Genomic DNA, 23,830 nt, shown 5'->3' with positions numbered 1-23,830 from the left:
GCAGCAAAAGAAAAATGACTCAGGACATCCAAAGAATCCTCAATAAAATTATCAGCAAATTTCTAAGCAGAAATCTGGTGGGCCAGAAGGTGGTGGAGTATGTTTAACGTGCTGAATGAAAAAACCATCAACCAAGAATTTTATATCTGGCAAAACTGTCCTTCGAAAATGAAGGAGAAATTAAAACATTCTAGATAAACAAAAGCTGAAGAAGTTCATTACCAGTAAACCCACCCTACAAGAAATCCTAAGGGGAGTTTTTCAGGTTGAAATGAAAGGATGATAGTAACTCAAAGCCATATGAAGACATAAAGACCTCCAGTAAAGGCGAATGCATCAGCAAATGTAAAAGCCAGTATTTTTGTAATTTTGGTTTGTAACTCCACTTTTTATTTTCTACAGGATTTAAAATATGCAATTTGTGGCATGAATAACATAAGGGGGAAAGTGCAATTTAGGATAGTTTTCTATGTGATTGAATTTAAATTGGTTTTAATACAAATTAGATTGTTATAACTCTAGGATGTTACCACAGTAACCACCAAGAAAATACATACAGAATATATACAAAAGGAAATAAGGGAATCAAAATGTTTTATAACAAAAAAATCAACTAAATACAAAAGAAGGGGGTGATGGAGAACGAGAGACAAAAAAAGCTATAAAACATACAAAAAACAAATAGTAAAGTGGCAGAAATAAGTCCTTCTTCATTAGCAATTACTTTAAATGTAGATAGATTAAACTTTCCAAGGCAGAGATCAGAAGAATGGGTTTTTAAAAAAGATTTAATGATATGCTGTCTACAGGAGACTCCCTTTAGGTCTAAAGACACACATAGGTAAAGTGAAAGAATGGAAAAAGATATTCCAGGCAAACAGTAACTGAAGGAGAGCAGGTGTGGCTATTACTAATAGACAAAATAGCATTTAAGTCAAAAACTGTTACAAGAGACAAAGAAGGACATTATATAGTGATAACAGTGTCAATTCACCAACAAGTTATAACAATTATAAACATATAAGAACAAAACATTAGATTCCCAAAATATACGAAGCAAATATTGACAAAATTGAAGGGAGAAATACACAGATGTACAATAATAGTTGGACACTTCAAATCTCACTCTCAATAATGGATATAACTAGATCAAAGATCAATAAGGAAATAGAGGACTATAAGTCAATTGGAACAGACATATACAGAACATTCCACCCAACAATAGCAGAATACACATTCTTCTCAAGTGCACGTGGGACATTCTCTATTATAGTTTATAGAATAGATCAAAAAACAAGTCTAATTAGATTCTTAAAGTAGGAGATCATACCATCTTTCAAAATGACAATGGAATGAAACTAGAATTAAAATTTGTACAGAAGTTGGGGGCTGGCCCCGTGGCCGAGTGGTTAAGTTCGCACGCTCCGCTGCAGGCGGCCCAGTGTTTCGTTGGTTCGAATCCTGGGTGTGGACATGGCACTGCTCGTCAAACCACGCCGAGGCAGCGTCCCACATGCCACAACTAGAAGGACCCACAATGAAGAATATACAACTATGTACTGGGGGGCTTTGGGGAGAAAAAGGAAAAAATAAAATCTTTAAAAAAAAATTTGTACAGAAGTTGGAAAATCCACAAATATGTGGAAATTAACTCTTAACAGTTAAAAATGGTTAAAATGTTTAATGTTATATGTATTTTACCACAGTTTTAAACAATAAATTTTTTTTAATTGGCAAGAGAGAACCTTCAGGGCATTATGCTAAGTGAAATAAGTCAGACAGAGAAAGACAAATACCACATGATCTCACTTATATGTGGAATTTAAAACAATAAAAACAACAAAACAAGCTCATAGATACAGAGAACAGGTTGGTGGTTGCCAGAGGTGGGGGGTAGGAGTAGGCAAGATGGATTAGGGAGGTCAAAAGTTACAATAATCCAGCTATAAAATAAATAAGTCATGGGGATGTAATGTATAGCATGGTGAATATAGTTAATAATACTGTATTGCATACGTGAAAGTTGCCAAGAGAGAAGATCTTAAGTCTTCATATAAGAAATTTTTCATAACTATTTATGTTGAAGGATATTAATTAGACTTATTATGGTGATCATTTTGCAATATATACAAATAGTGGATCATTATGTTGTACATCTGAAAATAATATACTGTTGTATGTCAATTATACTTCAATAAAAAAATTGGAGAGAGAGAAAATCACACCTTACTGAATCAGAAACCTCCACGGGAACCAGTACTGGTGTAAGAAAACCTTAATTGTAATTGACAAATCCCTAGAGGCTCAGTGTGGACAAGTTTGAGAGTTAACCCCCCATGAGGGTCCAGTCATAGAGTGGCCCCACAGTTTTGTGAGTTTTGGCTTCAGGAGAGCAACCAAGTTCTCACATGAAGAAGAGAAAAAACTCCCTTCATATTTCCAGTAGGGAGAGTGGAAAAGTTAGCTATTTTGAAATATGCTCAAGAGAAACTGTTTTACCAGAGCATAACTGGTAATTGGTGTTTTACCAGAGCCTATGCAACCTATGGGAATGGAAATACACAACTCTAACCCTCTCTAGTCTTTCTGTCCCAGATAACAAACAAAACAAAACAAAACTAGAAAGCACTTGTGAATGTCACAGACCAGGAGCACAAAAACAGTAAAAGACTGAGATTGAATTGTAATTTACACAACTTTATTTATTTATTTATTTATTTGTTTGTTTGGTGAGAAAAATTCGCCCTGAACTAACATCTGTTGCCAATTTTCTCCTTTTTGCTTGAGGAAGATTGTCCCTGAGCTAACATCTGTGCCAATCTTCCTCTATTTTGCATGTGGGTTGCATGGCTTGATGAGCGGTGCACAGGTCTGCACCCAGAATGCAAACCCCAGGCCACCAAAGTGGAGCGTGCAAACTTACTACACCACTGGTCCGGCCCTACACAAAGTTATATGTCAACTATATTTCAATAAAGCCAAAAAAATTGTTTAATTTACAAAAAAAATGAAGAATAGAGAGACCAGAAATAAACCCATGCATATATGGTCAATTAATCTTCCACAGAAGTGCCAAGAATACACAATGGAGAAAGGATAGTCTCTTCTATAAATTGTGCTGGGAAAATTGGATATCCACATGCAAAAGAATGAAATTCAATCTGTATGTTACACCATATACAAAAATCAACTTAAAACGGATTAGAGACCTGAATATATGACCTAAAACCATAAAACTCCAAGAAGAAAACATAGGAGAAGAGCTCCTTGACATTGATTTTGGCAATGATTTTATGGATATAACCCCAAAAGCACACACAACAAAAGCAAAAATAAAGTGGGACTATATCAAACTAAAAGGTTTCTGTGGGGCCAGCCCAGTGGCACAGCAGTTAAGTTTGTACATTCCACTTTGGCGGCCCAGGGTTTGCTGGTTCGGATCCCAGGTGTGGACCTAAGCACCACTTGGCAAGCCATGCTGTGGTAGGCATCCCACATATAAAGTAGAGGAAGATGGGCATGGGTGTTAGCTCAGGGCCAGTCCTCCTCAGCAAAAAGAGGAGGATTAGTGGCAGATGGTAGCTCAGGGCTAATCTTCCTCAAAAAAAATAAAAATTAAAATAAAAAATAAATAAATAAATAAATAAAACAAAATGTTTCTGCACAGCAAAGGAAACAATCAACAAAATTAAGATACAGCTTATGGAATGGGAGAAAATATTTGCAAACCATATATCTAATAAGGGGCTAGTATCCAAAATGCTTAAAGAAGCCATACAACTCAATAGTAGAAAGCAAATAAGCCCATTAAAAATATGAGCAAAAGGTTCAAATAGACATTTCTCAAAAGAAGATATACAAATGGTCAACAGGTATATGAAAAGGTGCTTAACATCACTAATCATCAGGGAAATCAAATCAAACACACAATGAGATATTATCTCATAACTGTTAAAATAGCTATTATCAAAAAGTCAAAAGATAAGTGTTGGTGAGGATGTAAAGAAAAGACAACCCTTGTACACTATTGGTGGGAATGTAAATTGGTTCAGCCATTATGGAATACAGTAGAGAGGTTCATCAAAATATTAAAAATTGAACTACCATATGATCCAGCAATCCCACTTCTGAGTATACATCCAAAGGAAATGAAATCAATATCTCAAATAGATATCTGCACTCCCATGTTGCATTATTTACAGTAGCCAAGATATGAAAACATCCTAAGTGTCTGTTGACAAATGAATGGATAAAGAAAATGTGATATGTATACACACAATGGAATATTATTCAGCCTTAAAAAGAAGGAAATCCTGCCATTTGCAACAACACGGATGAACCTGGAGGACATTACACTAAGTAAAAAACACCAGACACAGAAAGACAAATACTGCATAAACTCATTTATATGTGGAGTCTAAAAAGTCTAAAAGTTGCACTCATAGTAACAGAAAGCAGAATAATGGTTACCAGGGGTTGAGGGTGGGGAAAATGCGGAGATGTTGGTCAAAGGGTACAAACTTTCAATCATAAAATTAAGTTCTTTAGACCTAATGTACAGCAAGGTGACTCTAGTTAATAACAATGTACTGTATACTTGAAATTTGATGAGAGCAGATCTCAAGCATTCTCACCACAAAAAACATAGGTAACTATGGGAGGTGATGGATATGTTAATTAGATTGATTGTGATAATCATTTTACGATGCATATGTATATCAAAACATCACTTTGTACACCTTAAATATATACAATTGTTATTTGTCAATTAAACCTCAATAAAGCTCAAAAAGGAAAGAAAAAACCAACAGAGGAAACTGGTGGGGAGAGGGGAGATGAGAACTCTACTTTCTGCTCAATTTTTTTTGTGAACTTATAACTGTTCTAAAAAATTGTCTAGTAATCTTTTTTAAAACTCAGTGTCTACAAAAATAGCTGCAACCTACCTCTACCAAGCATACAAGCACCACAGGTTTGGCTCCAGCTGACTTTTCTGGACCACAACACATCTTCATGCGTTCTCAGATCTAGTCGCAAAAGACTAATCCTTTGTCCACCATCAGACCTTAAACAATGCCAGGCTATTTGTCTACTCAAAGTGAACTTCATACATATTTCAATTCTATTGCCATGTTAAAAGTTTCCTGACAAATCAACTAGGCTCACAGGCGAGAAAAATCAGCCATCAGAAACATTACACGATTAGAAGGACTAGAAAAAATAGGTCTGCTGACTTATGATACTGTAGTCTTTCTACATTGCATGCTGACTTTACATTATACAAGGTGAATGTCTAGACTTGGAAAGGGATGTTGGGGTGGCAGTGACAACAAAGGTTGTAGCAGTAAGTCACAAGAAAGGGAGTAAAGAACAAATATAAGAGGAACAATGGAGGGGTAAAGGTTAAAAAAATTCCCTCTAGTATCTTTGCCCCTTTTGGAGATGTCTAGGCCAGAAACCATGAGCCTTCTGGGTCAAAAATCATAAATGCAAAAAATATATATATCCAGACTGAAAAAAAGACTGCTTCTGATATCTATTCTTTTTTGATAGTTTGCTAACAAAGATAGAGGAAAACAAAACATTCAGAATAGAGCTTGAACTTATACAGCACTCATATTTACAAAGTTAATTTAGCCCCCCTAGATTTACTAACTCCTGCCAGGCTGTTTTCATCCTAGATTCCTCGGCCACGATGAAAGAAACTCTTCATCTCAGACAGGAGTGCAAGGAAATAGTTTGTATGGACTCTCTATACTGATAGGTGGAAAATACAGACTTCTGAAGGAAAACCCCAGGGATATACTATGACAGGATAAGGACACCCTGGAGCCTAGAACATCCAGCCTCATAAAGGCTGTGGGGTATAGCAGTGAGAGTTGGATCCTATCTTTTCACCTTTTCTTTGGTTTCCCATTAACACAGCACCGCTGCTAGGTCCCCTGAATCTTCAGCAGGAAGGCAAGTACAAATAGCCAGTGTAGTTCACATGATTTTAGTGCAGAATTCTGGATAGGTACCCCTCCTATGAGATTCTCAAGCACTCTGTATTCTTCAACCATAACACTGTTTATAGCGTATTTGTATAATATATTGACGTGATTCCCTTCCCCACTGGAGTCTCAGCCTCTTGAGGGCAGAGGCTCAAACTGATGTTTTCAGACTTGGTTGACATTGCATGGCACAGCATTTGACACACAGCAGGCAGCCACTTAGTGGAACATGGCAGAAAACGATGGATGGATGGATGGACAGGTCGATGGATGGATGGATAGATAGATGGATAGGAGACTTAAATGAAGAGATAAAGGATAGAGGAATGGATGTTTTACACATCCCCACTGACAATATGATCCAGGATCTTCAGTCTACTGGCCATTTCACTCAGACTTGCTCTGCAGATTCCCATATCCCTACCTGTCATCACATTGTACTGACCACGTGGAATGGTCCAGATGTCTTTACATGCTTCATAGCTTCACATGTCACCAAATGTTCTCTCTAAGACATACTGTAGCTCTCACAGCACATAAGACTGTTTCTGAATCTTAGCTGTATGACTTCCTTCTATATTTTCTGTACAACCCGGAGTACATAACACATTTGTGGGGTTCATGGGAATAAGTGGTAGCAGATGCTGACTAAGAAAATAACAATCATGCAGCATAGAATATTTACTACCAATTAAAGCACAACCCTCAGCAGAGATCTTGAATAATTTATCTCATGCCAGGTCCTTGCTCTGTGATGTCTAGTACCCAAAAGAGAGCTCTTTTCAAAGTTATTGTGGAAATATCTTCAGATCAATTAGATCCAAAAGCTTCAGAAAGAGGCAGGATTTTATTTTTGTTGAAGAATCCACTATTATACGATGAGAGACAACTTCTTCTTTTGTTCCATAGGGTGGCATTCATTGTCACTTCAAAGTAGGCTATGAAGTAAAGGGTATACCTCCTTTTGAAAAAATGCACTCCTTACTATAAAAACTCAAGGTTTGCATACTATTACAAACTACAGGTTCCTGTGAATGCACACTCTGCATTAACCAGCTGTAATCTTTGGAACAATGCCTGCATGTTGACCAGGTTAACTTTTTGAGTATAGCACTACATTCTGACACCAAATGGAAATATTCATACAATATAGAAATTCATCACCTGGATTCCTGGCATGGTACTTAAAATTGTGCTGAAGATGTAAAAAGATTCTTAGAGGCCCTGTCTAAAGCAAACTACAGTAAAAGGTAGGAAGCTTATGAGTTTGCAACCTTGATCATGAGGTCTTGAGTACAAAGAGTCAAGGTTTAGCTCAGAATTGTAATTTCAAATGGGAGAGGCAGTGTTACCTCACAAATAAGCCTAAAGGCCTGAAATAATAAAGGAAATTTCAGGAATTTGGCTCTACCTCTAGCAAAGGAGTGAATGAAACTGCAGAGTTCCCCCTCTATTAAGGGCACCAGCCCTTACCAGGCACTCAAACTTAACCCCCCTTCTTATCTACCATTCAATCAACCAGCAGACAATTTCCATAAATGATACTGTGGCACCATCTCTTTCATCTATTCAATGTCCTGTCTCTTAGACTCTGAGGCTCTAGTCTCTTGCCCTCCAATCAATCCATCCTCAATGCTGTGGGCAAAATCTCTCAAAGTCATCCACATGTAACTCAAAGCCCTCAGTAAACTAAGCGAGGAGAACCTAAGCTACTTACAATCTGTTAATTATCAACTGATATTATCAATCTGAACTATTTTTAGTTTGCAGATTTTTCCATCCTTCCTGATGCTTTACATTTTCTATTTCTTATACTACAAACAAATAGGATGGAATAACTTTAATAAGACAAATGTCCTCTCTTAGAGGATACTCCTTGTGGAGTGAAGGCTAAAAGTCTGACTGCCAGAAGAGGGAAGGTGGTAAAAATGATCAAGGTAAGTAATACCAGGTTTGGGCTTCCACTTCCAGGAAAATGGAGTAGACACACGTTTCCCTATTCCTCTCACCAAAAGCAAGTAAAAACCCTGGGTGGTATATATAAAAGATAAGAAGATGACCCTTGAACAAAAGTGGAGAGAAGGAAGACTGGCTAGGAACATTGGAGACCAAAGGAACAACATGGTAATGAGTCCCTGGGGTTTTCTTTTTGCCTCAAATATCCTAAACTGGGTACTAGAGAAGCTAGCAGCCCAAAAATGCCAAAGGGCACAGTCCAAAAAAACCCCACACAACAAAAGCCTCCTCTCTTCAGCCAAAAGATGAAGGAAGAAGCAGCCTAGTAAGAAAGAAGATGTTTAGACAGTAACTGCTCTACTCCAGACCAATAAAGAAAAAATGACTTAGTTCTACATCATTCCCACCAGAAAAGACTGAGTGAAGAAAATAAACTTCTACCCTCACAAGGTCATAGTGACATGCACACTCCTCCACCTCCTTCCTTGGTGTGGTGTTAGACAAGTCCAAGTAGACAAGAGGGACTTTCATTCTTCCTAAGTGTTCAGGGCCCCACTACAGTATTAGTGGAGGCAACTTGGGAAGCCTGGACTTCCACATTCACCTGAAAGTAATGAGGTGCTTCTCTCCCTCACAACTGAGATGATGTCAGAAGAGATCTAGGGAAGACTTAGGACTTTCACCATCTTCCAGCAGTAACCATAACAAGATAGCCCCCCTGCCAACTTGGAGGCCATGTTGGGAGCAGTAATAGGCACTTTTACCCCTCACAGCCAGGGAGACATAAGCAGAGACAGAGAGGGGAGCCATAAATCCCACCTCCCTATCCAGAAGTCCAAGGAGCACCCCCATCTCAGGTGTCAGTGAAGTCTGAATGGAGAATCTAGACTTCCAACCCATCTAGCAGTAAAGAGGAGGCACTTAAATTCATCTGCCAGAGTGGTTTCAGGAAAATCCAGCTTAAAAGAAGCTCCAAATAAGACCTAGTGTCTCATCATACCATCAATGTCCATGTTTCAATAAGTAAAATTACTCATATCAAGAAACAGGGAGATATGAAGCTGAACGAAAAAAGATAGAGGAAAGAAAAAAAAAATAGAGGTCAACAGCAACATGACAGAAATGTGAGAATTATCAGATAAAATTTTTTTTTGAGGAAGACTAGCCCTGAGCTAACATCTGCTGCTAATCCTCCTCTTTTTGTTGAAGAAGACTGGCCCTGAGCTAACATCCGTGCCCATCTTCCTCCACTTTATATGTGGGACGCCTACCACAGCATGGCTTACAAAGTGGTGCCATGTCCGCACCTGGGATCCAAACTGGTGAATCCCAGGCCACCAAAGTGGAACGTGAACACTTAACCACTGTGCCACCAGGCCGGCCCCAGACAAAAATTTTAAAAGCAGTCATTATAAAAAATCTTCAGGGAGATCTCGTCAACATGGTGGCATAAGCAGACTCTGAACTCATCTCCTCCCACAAACACAACTAGGTTACAACTATCTTTGGAAAAATTACCCTGGATAGAAAACTGAAAACTGGATAAAAAGAACCCCCACGACAAGGGACAGTCCTAACTAAGGCAGAAGAGGCATAAATTCCTTCTGGAGAAAAAAAAAAAGCCACTTTCAGGACCAGTGGGGTTTCTCAGCCAGCCAGATGGGAGCCACCCTAAGGTACTCAGCCCTCCCTGGAGGAGTGAGGTCCAGAGTGAGGGCCAATACTGCTATAAGCATCCTTCAGACTCAGCACAACTGAGACAAGGGTCTTACTCTCTGGCTATTAACTACAGCAGGGAATACACTCAGAAAAGCTATCAGATGAAAGCCGAAAAGACCCGGGTCTTAAAGGGCCCACACACAAATTCACCCATCTCGGCAACCTAAAATCACCAGACAGAAGGCTAACAGTCCTTTGGTGAAAAGACACTCACCTGGTGGGCTCTGGGTGCATCTTGGTGAGAGGAGAGACCTCTCTGGACACTGAGACATTGTTGGTGGCCATTGTTGTGACCTAGCCCAGGCATGCTGACACAGACCCCAGCAGATGTTACTGAAATTCTTCCCCTGGCCTATTATCCAAGGAGTCTGCCACACCCACTAGAGTACAGATTTAATTCAGTTCAGCCAGGGCAGGCTGCCTGCCCTAGGGACTGGCCCCACCCAACAGCAAGCCCTCAGGCTACTTGTTAGCCTGCATTGACTGGGTGCCTTGATCCTCTACAGGAAGGTGAGTGTGTCTGCCTCTGTGGGGCAGGGCCTGTGTGAGGACTAGGTGAACTGTGAGGGACACTGGTGAAGGGGGGGACCTCTGCAGGGGAACACCAGGGTAGATTCCAGGGGCTTGAGAAGGGTACATGGACCAGGACTATGTTGATGGTGTGCATGGTCCTGTGGGGGGTGAGGCTTATCAGCGGCAGAAGACCTGTGCTTCACAAATAGCCACAAAAAGGATCAACCCCACCTTCCAAAACCTGAAACAATTGAGTATTCCCATGCCTAGGGCCAGCCCCACACAGCTGCACTCCTAAGAGAACTGACAACAGCCTTATAGGGCTGAGGCCTATAGCAACAGTAAGCCCCTGAGCCTAGCAACCAGCTACACTGGGTACCTACCCAATTAACAGGAAAACTGCAACAGGAGTGTGCTGTTAGACCTTGTAGCCAACAGTGTTGAGGCTCCCCAAACCCGATTTACAAACAGCTGGCCAGGGAAGGAAAAACTAGACTCCCTGGGTACCTGCATTAAGAGCAACCCTGCCACAGCAGGACACAAGCAGCCCACAAAGGGGTCACTCCTGGATCATTTGGAATGGTGACGAGAGGGAAGCACACTGCTGGGCCTCAAAAGACATCTCTTACATAGGGCCACTTCTCCAAGATCAGAAGACATAGCCAACTCACCTAATACATAGATATAAGCACAGAGAAAGAGGCATGATGAGGAGACAAAGGAATATATTCCAAGCAAGGGAACAGGACAAGACCCTAGAAAAAGGACTAAATGAAACAGAAATAAGCAACCTACCTGACAAAGAGTTCAAACAAAAACTCATAAGGATGCTCACAGATACTGGGAGAAGACTGGATGAACACAGTGAGCTAATCAACAAAGAAATGGAAAATATAAAAAAGAACAAATCAGAAATGAAGAATACAATACTGGAAATGAAAAATTCCCTAGAGGGACTCCATAGCTGAGTAGAGGATACAGAAGAACAGATCAGAGAGCTAGATGAAAGACTAGAGGAAATAACCCAAGCTGAACAGATAAAACAAAAAGGAATTAAACAGAATGAGAACATTCTAATGGAACTCTGGGACAATATCAAGCACACTAACATTTGTATTATAGGTGTCCCAGAAGGAGAAGAGAGAGACAAACGGGCAGAAAATTTATCTGAAGAAATAATAGATAAAAATTTTCCCAACATAAGGAAGGAAACAGATATTCAAGTACAGGAAGCACAGAGAGCTCCAAACAAGATAAGCCCAAAAAGGCCCACACCAAGACACATTATAGTTAAAATGTCCAAAATTAAAGAGGAAGAGAGAATCCTAAAAGCAGCAAGAGAAAGGCAACAAGTGACATACAAAGGAAAGCCCATAAGGCTATCAGCAGACTTCTCAGCCAAAACCCTACAGGTGAGAAGAGAATGGCATGACATATTTAAAATGCTAAAAAGAAAAAACCTACTGGTAAGAATACTCTATCCATCAAGGTTGTCATTCAGAATGGAAGGAGAGATAAAGAGCTTCCCAGACAAGCAAAATTAAAGGAGTTTATCACTAAGAAACAAGTTCTACAAGAAATGATGAAGGGACTTATTTAAGTGGGAAAGTGATGACCACAAATAGTGATAAAAAATTATCAAAAAAAAAACCAGGCAATAAAATCACCAGTAAAGGTAAAAATATAGTAAAAGTAGCAGATCAACCACCTGTGAAGATAATATGAAGGTTAAAAGAGAAAAGTATTAAAATTACCTATTTCAATGATAAGAGTGTAATGGATAGACACACACAAAACAAGAGATTAGATATGATATCAAAAACATGAAATTTGGGAGAAGGGGAGTGAAAAAGTAGAGCTTTCAGAAAGAGGTCAAGCTAAAGAGTCTATCAACTCAATATACACTATTATATACATAGAATATTAAATAGGATCCTCATGGTACTCACAAATCAGAAAACTATAATAAGTAAGCAAATAAGTAAGAGAAAAGAAATAAAAAATATTACTAAAGAAAGCCATCAAACCACATGGGAAGAGAGCAAGAGAAAAAGAAAGGAACAGAGAAGAACTACTAAAACACTCAGAAAAAAAAGTAACAAAATGGCAATAAATACATATTTATCCATAGCTACTTTAAATGTGAATAGACTAAATGCTCCAATAAAAACGCATAGGGTGGCCAACTGGATAAAAAAACAAGATCCATGTATATGCTGCATACAAGAGACACACTTCAGACCTACAGACACTCACAAACTGAAAGTGAAAGGATGGAAAAAGATATTCCATGCAAATGGCAAAGAAAAGAAAGCGGGGATAGCAATACTTATATCAGCCAAAATAGACTTTAAATCAAAAACTGTAATAAGAGACAAAGACGGGCACTACATAATGATAAAGGGAACAATGCAACAAGAAAATATAACACTTGTAAATATCTATGCACCCAACATAGGAGCACCTAAATATATAAAGAAATTATTAACAGACATTAAAGGAGAAATAGACAGGAACACAATAATACTAGGGGACTTTAACACTCCACTTACACCAATGGATAGATCGTCCAAACAGAAGATCAATAAGGAAACACTGGCCTTAAATGACGCATTTGACCAGATAGACTTAGTGGATATATATAGAACATTCCAACCCAAAACCACAGAATACACATTCTTTTCAAATGCACATGGAACATTCTCCAGGATTGATCACATATGAGGCCACAAAACAAGTCTCAATAAATTTAAGAAGATCGAAATAATACCATGCATCTTTTCTGACCACAAAGGTATGAAACTAGACATCAACCACAGGAAGAAAACCAGAAAAGCCACAAAAATGTGGAGATTAAACAAAATGCTACTGAACAACGATTGGATCAATGAAGAAAGCAAAGGAGAAATCAAAAAATTACTGGAGACAAGTGAAAATGAAAACATGACATGCCAAAATCTATGGGATGCAGGAAAAGTGGTTCTAAGAGGGAAGTTTATAGCAATTCAGGCCTACCTCAACAAAGAAGAAAAATCCCAAATAAACAATCTAACAGCACATCTAAAGGTACTGGAAAAAGAAGAACAAACAAAGTCACAAATCAGCAGAAGGAAGGAAATAATAAAAATCAGAGCAGAAATAAACAAAATAGAGACTAAAATAGAAAAAAATGATGAAACCAAGAGCTGGTTCTTTGAAAAGATAAACAAAATCGACAAACCCTTACCTAGACTCACCAAGAAAAAAGGAAGAAGGCTCAAATAAATAAAATCAAAAATGAAAGAGGAGAAATTACAATGGACACCCCAAAATACAAAAGATAATAAGAGAATACTATGAAAACCTATACACGAACAAATTGGATAATCTAGAAGAAATGGATAAATTCTTAGAAACATACAATCTTCCAAAACTGGACCAGGAAGAAGTAGAGAATTTGAATAGACCAATCACCAGTAAGGAGATCAAAACAGTAATCAAAAACCTCCCCAAAAATAAAAGTCCAGGACCAGATGGCTTCCATGGTGAATTCTACCAAATATTCAAAGAAGTCTTAATGCCTATCCTTCTCAAACTCTTCCAAAAAATTGAAGAGGAGGGGAGGCTTCCTAACTCATTCTATGAAGCCAACAGTATCCTGATACCAAAAGCAGACAAGGACAACATGAAAAAAGAAAATAACAGGCCAATACCACTGATGAACATCGATGCAAAAATCCTCAACAAAATACTAGCAAATTGAATACAACAATACATTAAAAAGATCATACATCATGATCAAGTGGGCTTCATTCCAGGGGGAGGGATGGTTCAACATCCACAAATCTATCAACGTGATACACCACATTAACAAAATGAAGAATAAACATCACATGATCATCTCAATAGATGCAGAGAATGCACTTAACAAGTACATCATACATTCATGATAAAAACTCTAAATAAAATGGGTATAGAAGGAAAATTCCTCAACATAATAAAGTCCATATATGACAAAACCACAGCCAATATCATTCTCAATGGAGAAAACCTAAAAGCTATCCCTCTAAGAACAAGAACAAGACAAGGATGCCCACTTTCACCGCTCTTATTTAACATAGTTTTGGATGTTCTAGCCAGAGCAATCAGACAAGAAAAAGAAATAAAAGAGGGGGCCAGTCCGGTGGCACAGTGGTTAAGTGCACACGTTCCACTTTGGCAGCCTGGAGTTCGCTGGTTCGGATCCTGGGTGCAGACATGGCATCACTTGGCAAGCCATGCTGTGGTAGGTGTCCCACATATAAAGTAGAGGAAGATGGGCATGGATGTTAGCTCAGGGCCAGTCTTCCTCAGCAAAAAGAGGAGGATTGGCAGCAGTTAACTCAGGGCTAATCTTCCTCAAAAAAAAAAAAAAAGAAAGAAAGAAAAGGGATACATATTGAAAAAGGAGTGAGCTGTTACTCTTTGCAAATGACATGATTTTATAAATAGAAAACCCTAAAGAATCCACTAAAAGCTTTTAGAAATAATAAATGAATACAGTCAAGTCACAGGATACAAAAGCAACATACAAAAATCGGGTGCATTTCTATACACTAACAACAAAGTAGCAGAAACAGAAATTAAGAATACAATCCCATTTACAATTGCAACGAAAAGAATAAAATACCTAGGAATAAACTTAACCAAAAAGGTGAAAGATCTATACACCAAAAACTACAAAACATTGTTGAAAGAAATTGAAGAAGACACAAAGAAATAGAAAGATATTCTGTGCTCTTGGATTGGAAGAATTAACATAGTTAAAATGTCCGTACTTCCTAAAGCAATCTATAGATTTAACTCAATCCCTATCAAAGTTCCAACAATATTTTTCACAGAAATAGAAGAAAGAATCCTGAAATTTTTATGGAACAACAAAAGACCCTGAATAGCCAAAGGATTTCTGAGAAAAAAGAACAAAGCTGGAGGTGTCGCACTCCCTGATTTCAAAATATACTACAAAGCCATAGTAACCAAAACAGCATGGTACTGGCACAAAAACAGAGACACAGATCAATGGAACAGAATTGAAAGCCCAGAAGTAAACCCACACATTTATGGATAGCGAATATTCAACAAGGAAACCAAGAGCACACAATGGAGAAAGGAGAGTCTCTTCAATAAATGGTGTTGGGAAAACTGGACAGCCACATACAAAAGAATGAAAGTAGACCATTATCTTACACCACATGCAAAAATTAACTCAAAATGGATTAAAGACTTGAATGTAAGACCCGAAACCATGAAACTTCTAGAAGAGAACATAGGCAGTACGCTCTTTGACATCAGTCTTAGCTGCATATTTTCAAGTCTCATGTCTGACCGAGCAGGGGAAACAAAAGAAAAAATGAACAAATGGGACTACATCAAACTAAAAAGCTTCTGCACAGCAAAGGAAACCATCAAGAAAACGAAAAGACAACCTAACAATTGGGAGTAGATATTTGCAAACCATATATCACATAAGGGGTTAATATCTAAAATATACAAAGAACTCATACAGCTCAACAACAAAAAAACCAACAACCCAATTAAAAAATGGGCAAAAGACCTGAACAGAGATTTCTCCAAAGAAGATATGCGGATGGCCAAGAGGCATATGAAAAGATGCTCAACATCATTAGCTATCAGGGAAATGCAAATCAAAACTACAATGAGATATCACCTCACTCGGGTCAGAATGGCTATAATTAACAAGACAGGAAACAACAAGTGTTGGAGAGGATGTGGAGAGAAGGGAACCCTCATACACTGCTGGTGGGAGTGTAAACTGGTGCAGCCACTATGGAATGCAGTATGGTGTATCCTCAGAAAATTAAGAATACATCTACCATATGATCCAGCTATCCCACTGCTGGGTATTTATCCAAAGAACTTGAAAACAGAAATGCATAAAGACACATGCTCTCCTATGTTCACTGCAGCATTATTCACAATAGCCAAGACTTGGAAGCAACCTAGATGCCCAGCAAGGGACGAATGGATAAAGAAGATGTGGTATATATACACAATGGAATACTACTCAGCCATAAGAAATGATGGAATCCGGCCATTTGTGACAACATGGATGGACCTTTAGGGTATTATGCTAAGTGAAATAAGTCAGAGGGAGAAAGTCAAACATCATATGCTCTCACTCATAAGTAGAAGATAAAAACAATGACAAACAAACACATAGCAATGGAGATTGGATTGGTGGTTACCATAGGGGAAGGGGGAGGGGGGAGGGCAAAAGGGGTGACTAGGCTCACATGTGAGGTGATGGACTATAATTAGTTTTTGGGTGGTGAACACGATGTAATCTACACCGAATTCAAAATATATTACAATGTACATCTGAAAGCTATATAATGTTATAATGCAATATTACTGCAATTAAAAAAATCTTCAATGGGCACTCACAAACATACTTGAAAGAAATGGAAAAATTAATAAACCTATATATTCAAGAAACTGAGCAAACACCAAACAGGACAAACCCAAAGAAATACATACCAAGACACATCAAAGACAAACTTTTGAAAACTAAAGTCAAAGAAAATGTCTGGAGAGCAGCGAGAGAGAAATGATACCTTTATCTTTAGGGAAAAACAATTTGAATGACAATGCTGAAATAAAAAAATTGTCAACCCAGAATCCTATAGCAAGCTAAAATCTCTTTCATGAATGAAGGTGAAATAAAGCCATTTTCAGATGAAAGAAAAGTAAGAATTTGCACCAGCTGTCTACCCTAAAAGAATGACTACAGGAAGATCTCCAAACAGATAGGAAATAATAAAAGAACATTGGAACATCTGGAAGAAAGAAAAGTGGACAAAACAAAAAGTAGGTAAATACAATAGACTTTCCTTCACTTCCTGAGTTTCTAAATTATGTTTGATGGACAAAGCAAAAAATATAACAATGAGTTTGTTCCAAGTGTATATATTAAAATGTATATGATAATGATATCACAAATAGGGGAAGTAAAGGGACAACAATGGAGGTAAGGTTTATACTTCACTTAAACTAGTAAAATGACCTCAGTAGTAGGCTCTGATAAATTACGTGTATATAACGTAATACTTAGGGCAATCATTTAAAAAGTTATACAAAGAGATACACTCAAAAGCACTAGAGACTACACTCTTCAACATGGTAGCTACCAGCTATAGGTGGCTATTGAGCACTTGAAAGGTGCCAACTATGACTGAGGGGCAAAAATTTTATTTTAATTAACTTAAATTTAATAACAAAGCACCACATGCAGTTACCATATTGGGCAGTGCAGTTCTGAAATCTCGGTTACCTGGGTAGCATAAAGATGAATCTCAGCCATAATGTAATCACTTGTTCTGTAATTAATCTCATCAAGGCTCAGAGAAGGCCCACATTTCAGGAAATGTGTGGCTTTGTTTAACTGGGTGTTGCTCCTGATTGTTTGAACATGCAGTCACTTGTTCCTCGCAAGGTAGTTCTGAGGGACCCACTACTAGAAATGCTGCTTAGAACAATAAGAACAAAATGATCTTCCTTATCAAGACTGCTGCTGCACAATGCAGGGAATGCCACTTTTGTTTAGCTGTAGGACCTTGAAAGACTAACTTTGTGGGTTCCCAGGTTCCTTCTTAGGGCTGAGAGGCAGGGTGGTGTTGTGGCTATGGACATTAACTCTGAAGCCTGCTTGATAAGGGTCCATTCTTGGCTCTGTCACTTACCGGTTGTGTAACCTTGGAAAAGTCACTTAACCTGTCTGTGCCTCACTTTCTTCATCTAGAAAGAAATGGGAGAGATATCAGTCCCCACTTCATGGGATGGTTATAGGATGGAATAAGTGAATTAGCTGGGATTCATTAGAATGCCTAGCATATAGTAAGTGCTCAAGTAACCATCATTATTTTTCTTGCTTACAGATTAGATGTAGCAGGGCCTGGAACAAGGCGAGGTGGGTGAGGCTGAGCTGTGCAAGTAAAGACCAGATCCTGTCTTTACTTAAATTTTGATATTTTATTCATCAAGGATTTTTAAAAATTTTATTGAAGTATGATTTACATACAATAAAAATTTACTCTTATAGGTGTAATTAAAAAATTCTAGAAAATGATCAAGTAACCCAAAATAAGGCATAAAAAAGAAAACAGAAAAAAAAACAAAGAGAAGAAATAGAAAACAAAAAATAAAATGGCAGACTTAAGCCCTAACATATCAATAATTACATTAAATGCAAATGGTCTAAATACACCAATCAAAAAACAGAGACTGGCAGAGAGGTTGAAAAAATATGATCTATCTACATGCTATCTATAAGAAACTTGCTTTAAATGTAGCAATATAGGCAAGTTGAAAGTAAAAGGATAGATAAAAATATACCATGCGAACATTAATCAAAGGAAAGCAGGAGTGGCTATATTAATATCAATAATGATATTTCAGAGCAAAGAAAATTATCAGAGACAAAGAAAGACATATATATTATGGTAGAAGGATCAATCCAGCAAGTAGATGTAGCAATCTTAAAAGTGTATGCATTAAAAACAGCTGCAAACTATGTGAAGCATAAACTGATAGAACTGAAAGGAGAAACAGACAAATCCACAATTCTACTTAGAGACTCCAAAGCCCCTCTTTCAAAAATTGACATAACAAGTAGACAGAAAATTAGCAAAGATCTAGAAGAACTCAACAGCAACATCAAACAACAATACATAATTGATATTTATAGAATACTTCACCCAACAAGAGTGGACTATACATGCTTTGTAAGGAACATATACCAAGACAGATCAAGTCCTGGGCCATAAAAAGAACTCAACAAGGGGCCGGCTCTGTGGCCGAGTGGTTAAGTTTGCGTGCTCGGCTGCGGCGGCCCAGGGTTCGGATCCTGGGCGTGGACATGGCACCGCTCGTCAGGCCACGTTGAGGCGGCGTCCCACATCCCACAACTAGAAGGACCTGCAACTAAGATATACAACTGTGTACGGGGGGGTTTGGGGAGATAAAGCAGAAAAAAAAAAGAACTCAACAAATTCAAATTAATTGAAATTTACAGAGTGTGTTCTTTGGCCACAATGGAATCTCACTAGAAATCAATAAGAGAAAGTTAACAGAGAAATTTCTAAACAGTTGGAGACTAAACAGCACACTTTGAAAGAATCCATAGGGCAAAGAGGAAGTCTCAAGGAAAATAAAAATTAATTGAACTGAATGAAAATAAAAAGAACAGATCAAAATTCGTGGGAAACAGCTAAGGTAGTGCTACAAGGGAAATGTATAGCACTAAATGCATACATTAAAATAGAAGAAAAGTTTCAAATCACTAATCTAGGCTGCCACCTCAAGAACTTAGAAAAAGAGGAGCAAAATAATCCTCAAACAAGCATAAGAATGGGAATAATAAAGATAACAGCAGAAATCAATGAAGTTGAAAACAGAAAAACAATGGGGAATATCAATGAACAAAGGCTGGTTCTTTGAAAAGATCAATAACTTTGACAAACCTCTAGCAAGACTGACCAAAAAAAGCAGAAGATACAAATTACTAATATCAGAACTGAAACAGAAAATATCACTACAGACTCTGCAGATATTAAAAGGATAACAAGGGAATATCATGAACAACTATATATATAATTTGACAATTTAGAAGACATAAACCACTTCCAAAACCAAAATTACTATGACGTATCCAATATGAAATAGATCATTTGAATATCCCAGTAGCTATTAAGAAAATTTAATTTTTAAAAAATCCCCAAAAAGAAAAATCCAGGCCTAGATGGTTTCTCTGGAGAATTCTACCAATCATTTAAAATGGAATTAACACTAACTCTACATGATCTATTCCAGAATACTGAAGAGAAAGATACACTTCCAGAAGAATTTTATGAAGTCATTATTACCCTGATACCAAAAGCAGAAAAAGACAGCCCAAAAAAGAAAACTACCGACTGATATCCATCATGAATTTAGATGCAAAAGTCCTTAACAAAATACTAACAAATAGACTTCATCAATATATAAGAAGAATTATGCATCATGAGTGTAGTAGGTAGAATAATGGCCCACAAAGATGTCCATGCCTCAATCCCCAGAGCCTGTGAATATGTTACCTTATAAGGCAAAGGAGACTTTGCAGATATAATTAAGAATAGAGACCTTGAGATGGAGAGATTATCCTAAATTATCCAAATGTACCCAATTTAATCACATGAATCCTTTCCAGAGAACCTTTCCAGGCTTTGATCAGAGAGAAAGACGTGAAGATGGAATAAGGGTTAGAAAGATACAACACTGCTAGCTTTGAAGATGGATAAAGGAGGCCATGAGCTAAGGAACGTGAGCAGGCTACATACGCTTGAAACAGCAAGGAACTGACTTCTCCCCTACAGCCACCAGACACCTTAATTTTAGCCCAGTGGATCTGTGCTGAACTTCTGTTCTACAGAAGTATAAGATAAATTCATATTATTTAAGCCGCTAAATTTTTTGTAATTTGTTACAGCATCCATAAGAAACTAATATAGACCAAGTAGAGATTATTCCAGGGAGCAAGCCTGGTTCACTATTCAAAAATCAATAAATATTGAGAGGGAACATCAGCAAGATGGTGTAATAGAAAACCCAAGACCTCCTTACCTCCACAGACACACCAAATCAACAGCAATGCACAGACCAATTCCCTTTGTGAGAATTCCAGAGACCGGTTGTGAAGCTCCTGCACCCCAGACAAGCATGAAACCAGGCACATGGAAGCTGGTAGGAAAATTCTTGGCACTTTCTTGCCATGATCTCTCCTCCCAGCACAGCATCACACAATTGAAAGGAAACTCCCAGCTCCAGCTTCTCCCTGGGAAAGGAAGGAGAGGACCAAACTGTACATCCAGTGTTCTGACTTTTGGGGGGTACTGCCTGATGGACTGGTTTCTGTCTTGCCTGAATCTGAGCACTGACAGGAAGGCATCCCAGGTTGGGAGCTTCTGAGAACAAAGGTGACAGTTTCAACTATGCACTCACTGGCAATAGCATCTCACCCTGGCTCTGCAGAGAAGGAGTGAGTGAAAACTCCCAAATCCCAGCTTCTCTCTGAGAGGTAAAGAGTTAGGGCATCTGTCCAATGTTCCAGTTTCACAGGGAGCTGCCCAAGGGACTGGTTTCTGTATCACCTGTCTCAGAGCACTGACTGGACCTTGCACAATTTAGGTGCCTAGGGATGGTTGAGAACAAAGGCAATGGTTTTGATTAGTATGCACACACTACGAGAGCCTCTCCCCCCAGCTCAGCATAACACTACTGGGAAAACTCACAGCCCCCAGCATTTTCCTGTAGAGGGAACAAAAAGACTGAAACATGTGGCCATTGTTCAGACTTGGGGGGGCGCTATGAGAGGGATTGGTTTCTGTCTCTCCTGCCTCAGAGTGGTAAAGTAATCTAGCATATTCTAGATGCTGGGGGAACACTGAGAACAAAAACAACAAAAAGCTGGGCGGTATGCTGCTGCTCCAGAAGACCCACCTTACTTACAGCAGACAGACAACAGAGGGAACAAAATTTTATGAATTTCTAAAAAAAAAACCCAGCAAACCCCTCTAATTAGTAATTTACACACACACAACTCCCCAATCAAAAGACAAACTGACTAATTAGATTAATTTAAAAAGACAAGACCCAATTATATGCTGTCTACAAGAGACTCACTTTAGATTTAAAGACTCACATAGGTTGAATGTGAAGGCTGGAAAAATATATTCCACACAAACGCTAGTGAAAAGAGAGTAAAAGATGGCCATACTTATATCAGACAAAATAGACTTTAAATCAAAAACTGTCAGAAGAAATAAATGAGGATAGTATGGATTGATAAAGTGTCCATTCACCACAAAGTATAAGAATTATAAATATATATGCACCCAATATCAAAGTATTCAAATATATGATGCACTCATGGACAGAATTGAAGGGAGAAATAGACAGCAGCACAATAATAGTAGGAGATTTCAGTACCTCACTTTCAATAATGGATAGAATATCCAGCCAGAAGATCAAAAGGAAACAGAGGACTTGAATAACACTATAGACCAAATGTCTTAACAGACATATACAGAATATTCCACTCAACAGCAGCAAAATACATCATCCTTTTCAATCACACACAGAACATTCTTCAGGATAGGTCAGATGTTAGGTCACAAAACAAATCTTGAAAAATTTAAAAAGACTGAAATCATACTAAATATATTCTCCAACCACAATAGAATGAAACTAGAAATTAATAGCAGAAGGAAAACTGGAAAATTCACACATGTGGAAATTAAACAACACGCTCTGGAACAACCAATGGGTCAAAGGAGAAATCAAAAGGAAAATCATAAAATATCTTGAGACAAATGAAAATTAAAATACAACATACCAAAACTCATGGGATGCAACAAAAGCAGTACAGAGGGAAGTTTATAGTGATAAATGCATATGTTAAAAAAAAGGAAGAACTCAACCAACCTAACTTTACACCTTAAACAACTAGAAAAAGAAAAACAAATTAAGCCCAAAGTTAGCAGAAGAAAGGAAACAATAATAGATAGATAAAAAATAGATAATAAAAATAGAGCAGAAATAAACAACATAGAGAATAGAAAAACAATTGAAAAAATCAATGAAACTAAGAGGTTGTGTTTTAAAAAGATAAAACTGAAAAACCTTTACCTAGATTAACTAAGCACAATGAGATATCACCTCACACCTGTCAGAATGGCTATTATCAAAAAAAGAAATAAGTTTTGGCAAGGATGTGCAGAAATTGGAACCTTTGTGCATTGTTGGTAGGAATGTAAAATGGAGCAGCCACTACGGAAAACAGTATGGAGGATCCTCAAGAAAATTAAAAATCGAACTACCATAGGATCCAGCTATTCCACTTCTGGGTATTTATCCAAAAGAACTGAAATCACTGTCTCTAGAGATATTTGAACTCCCATGTTCACTGTAGCATTATTCACAAGAGCTAAGATGCAGAAGCAACCTACATGTCAATTGATGAATGAATGGATAAAGAAAACATGGTATGCACATACAAGCAAATATTATTCAGCATTAAAAAACAAAGAAATCCAATCATATGCAACAACACGGAGGAACCATGAGGACAATATTTTAAGTGAAATAAACCAGTCACAGAAGGACGAATAATGCATGATTCCACTTATACGAGGTATCTAAAGTAGTCAAACTCATAGAAGCAGAAAGTAGAGTGGTGGTTGCCAGAGGCTAGAGGGGAGGAGGAAATGCAGAATTGCTGTTTCACAGGTACAAAGTTTTAGTTACACAAGATAAAAAAGTTCTAGGGATCTGTTGTAAAACATTGTGCTTATAGTTAACAACACTGAACTGTACACTTACAAATTTGTTAAGAGGGTGGATTACATACTATGTGGGTTTTTTTTTTTACCACATTAAGAAAATCAATCAATATAATCCACCATATTAACAGAAGAAAAAAAGAAAATCACATGATCATATTAACTGATGCAGAAAAGGTATTACACAATATTCAATATCCATTCATGATAAAAACTCTCAGAAAAATAGGAATGGAGAGTAACTTCCTCAACTTAATAAAGAGTATCTACAAAAACCTACAGCTAACATTGCACTCA

At 37.8% G+C, this 23,830-nt stretch overlaps 1 long non-coding RNA gene across 1 annotated transcript in view; it reads right to left on the bottom strand.

Annotated features, from left to right (window-relative positions):
• Positions 1-20,816: 20,816 nt before the first annotated feature.
• LOC138921870 (uncharacterized) overlaps positions 20,817-23,830 on the bottom strand; it is a 51,218-nt gene continuing 48,204 nt past the window's right edge. Inside the window, exon 4 of the long non-coding RNA XR_011434818.1 lies at positions 20,817-21,027. This is a non-coding gene — a long non-coding RNA (uncharacterized lncRNA). The remainder of the gene's footprint in view (positions 21,028-23,830) is intronic.

The sequence above is a fragment of the Equus caballus genome, chromosome X (assembly GCF_041296265.1).
Source record: "Equus caballus isolate H_3958 breed thoroughbred chromosome X, TB-T2T, whole genome shotgun sequence".
NCBI lineage: Eukaryota > Metazoa > Chordata > Mammalia > Perissodactyla > Equidae > Equus > Equus caballus.
This window is presented reverse-complemented; position numbering and strand designations above follow the sequence as displayed.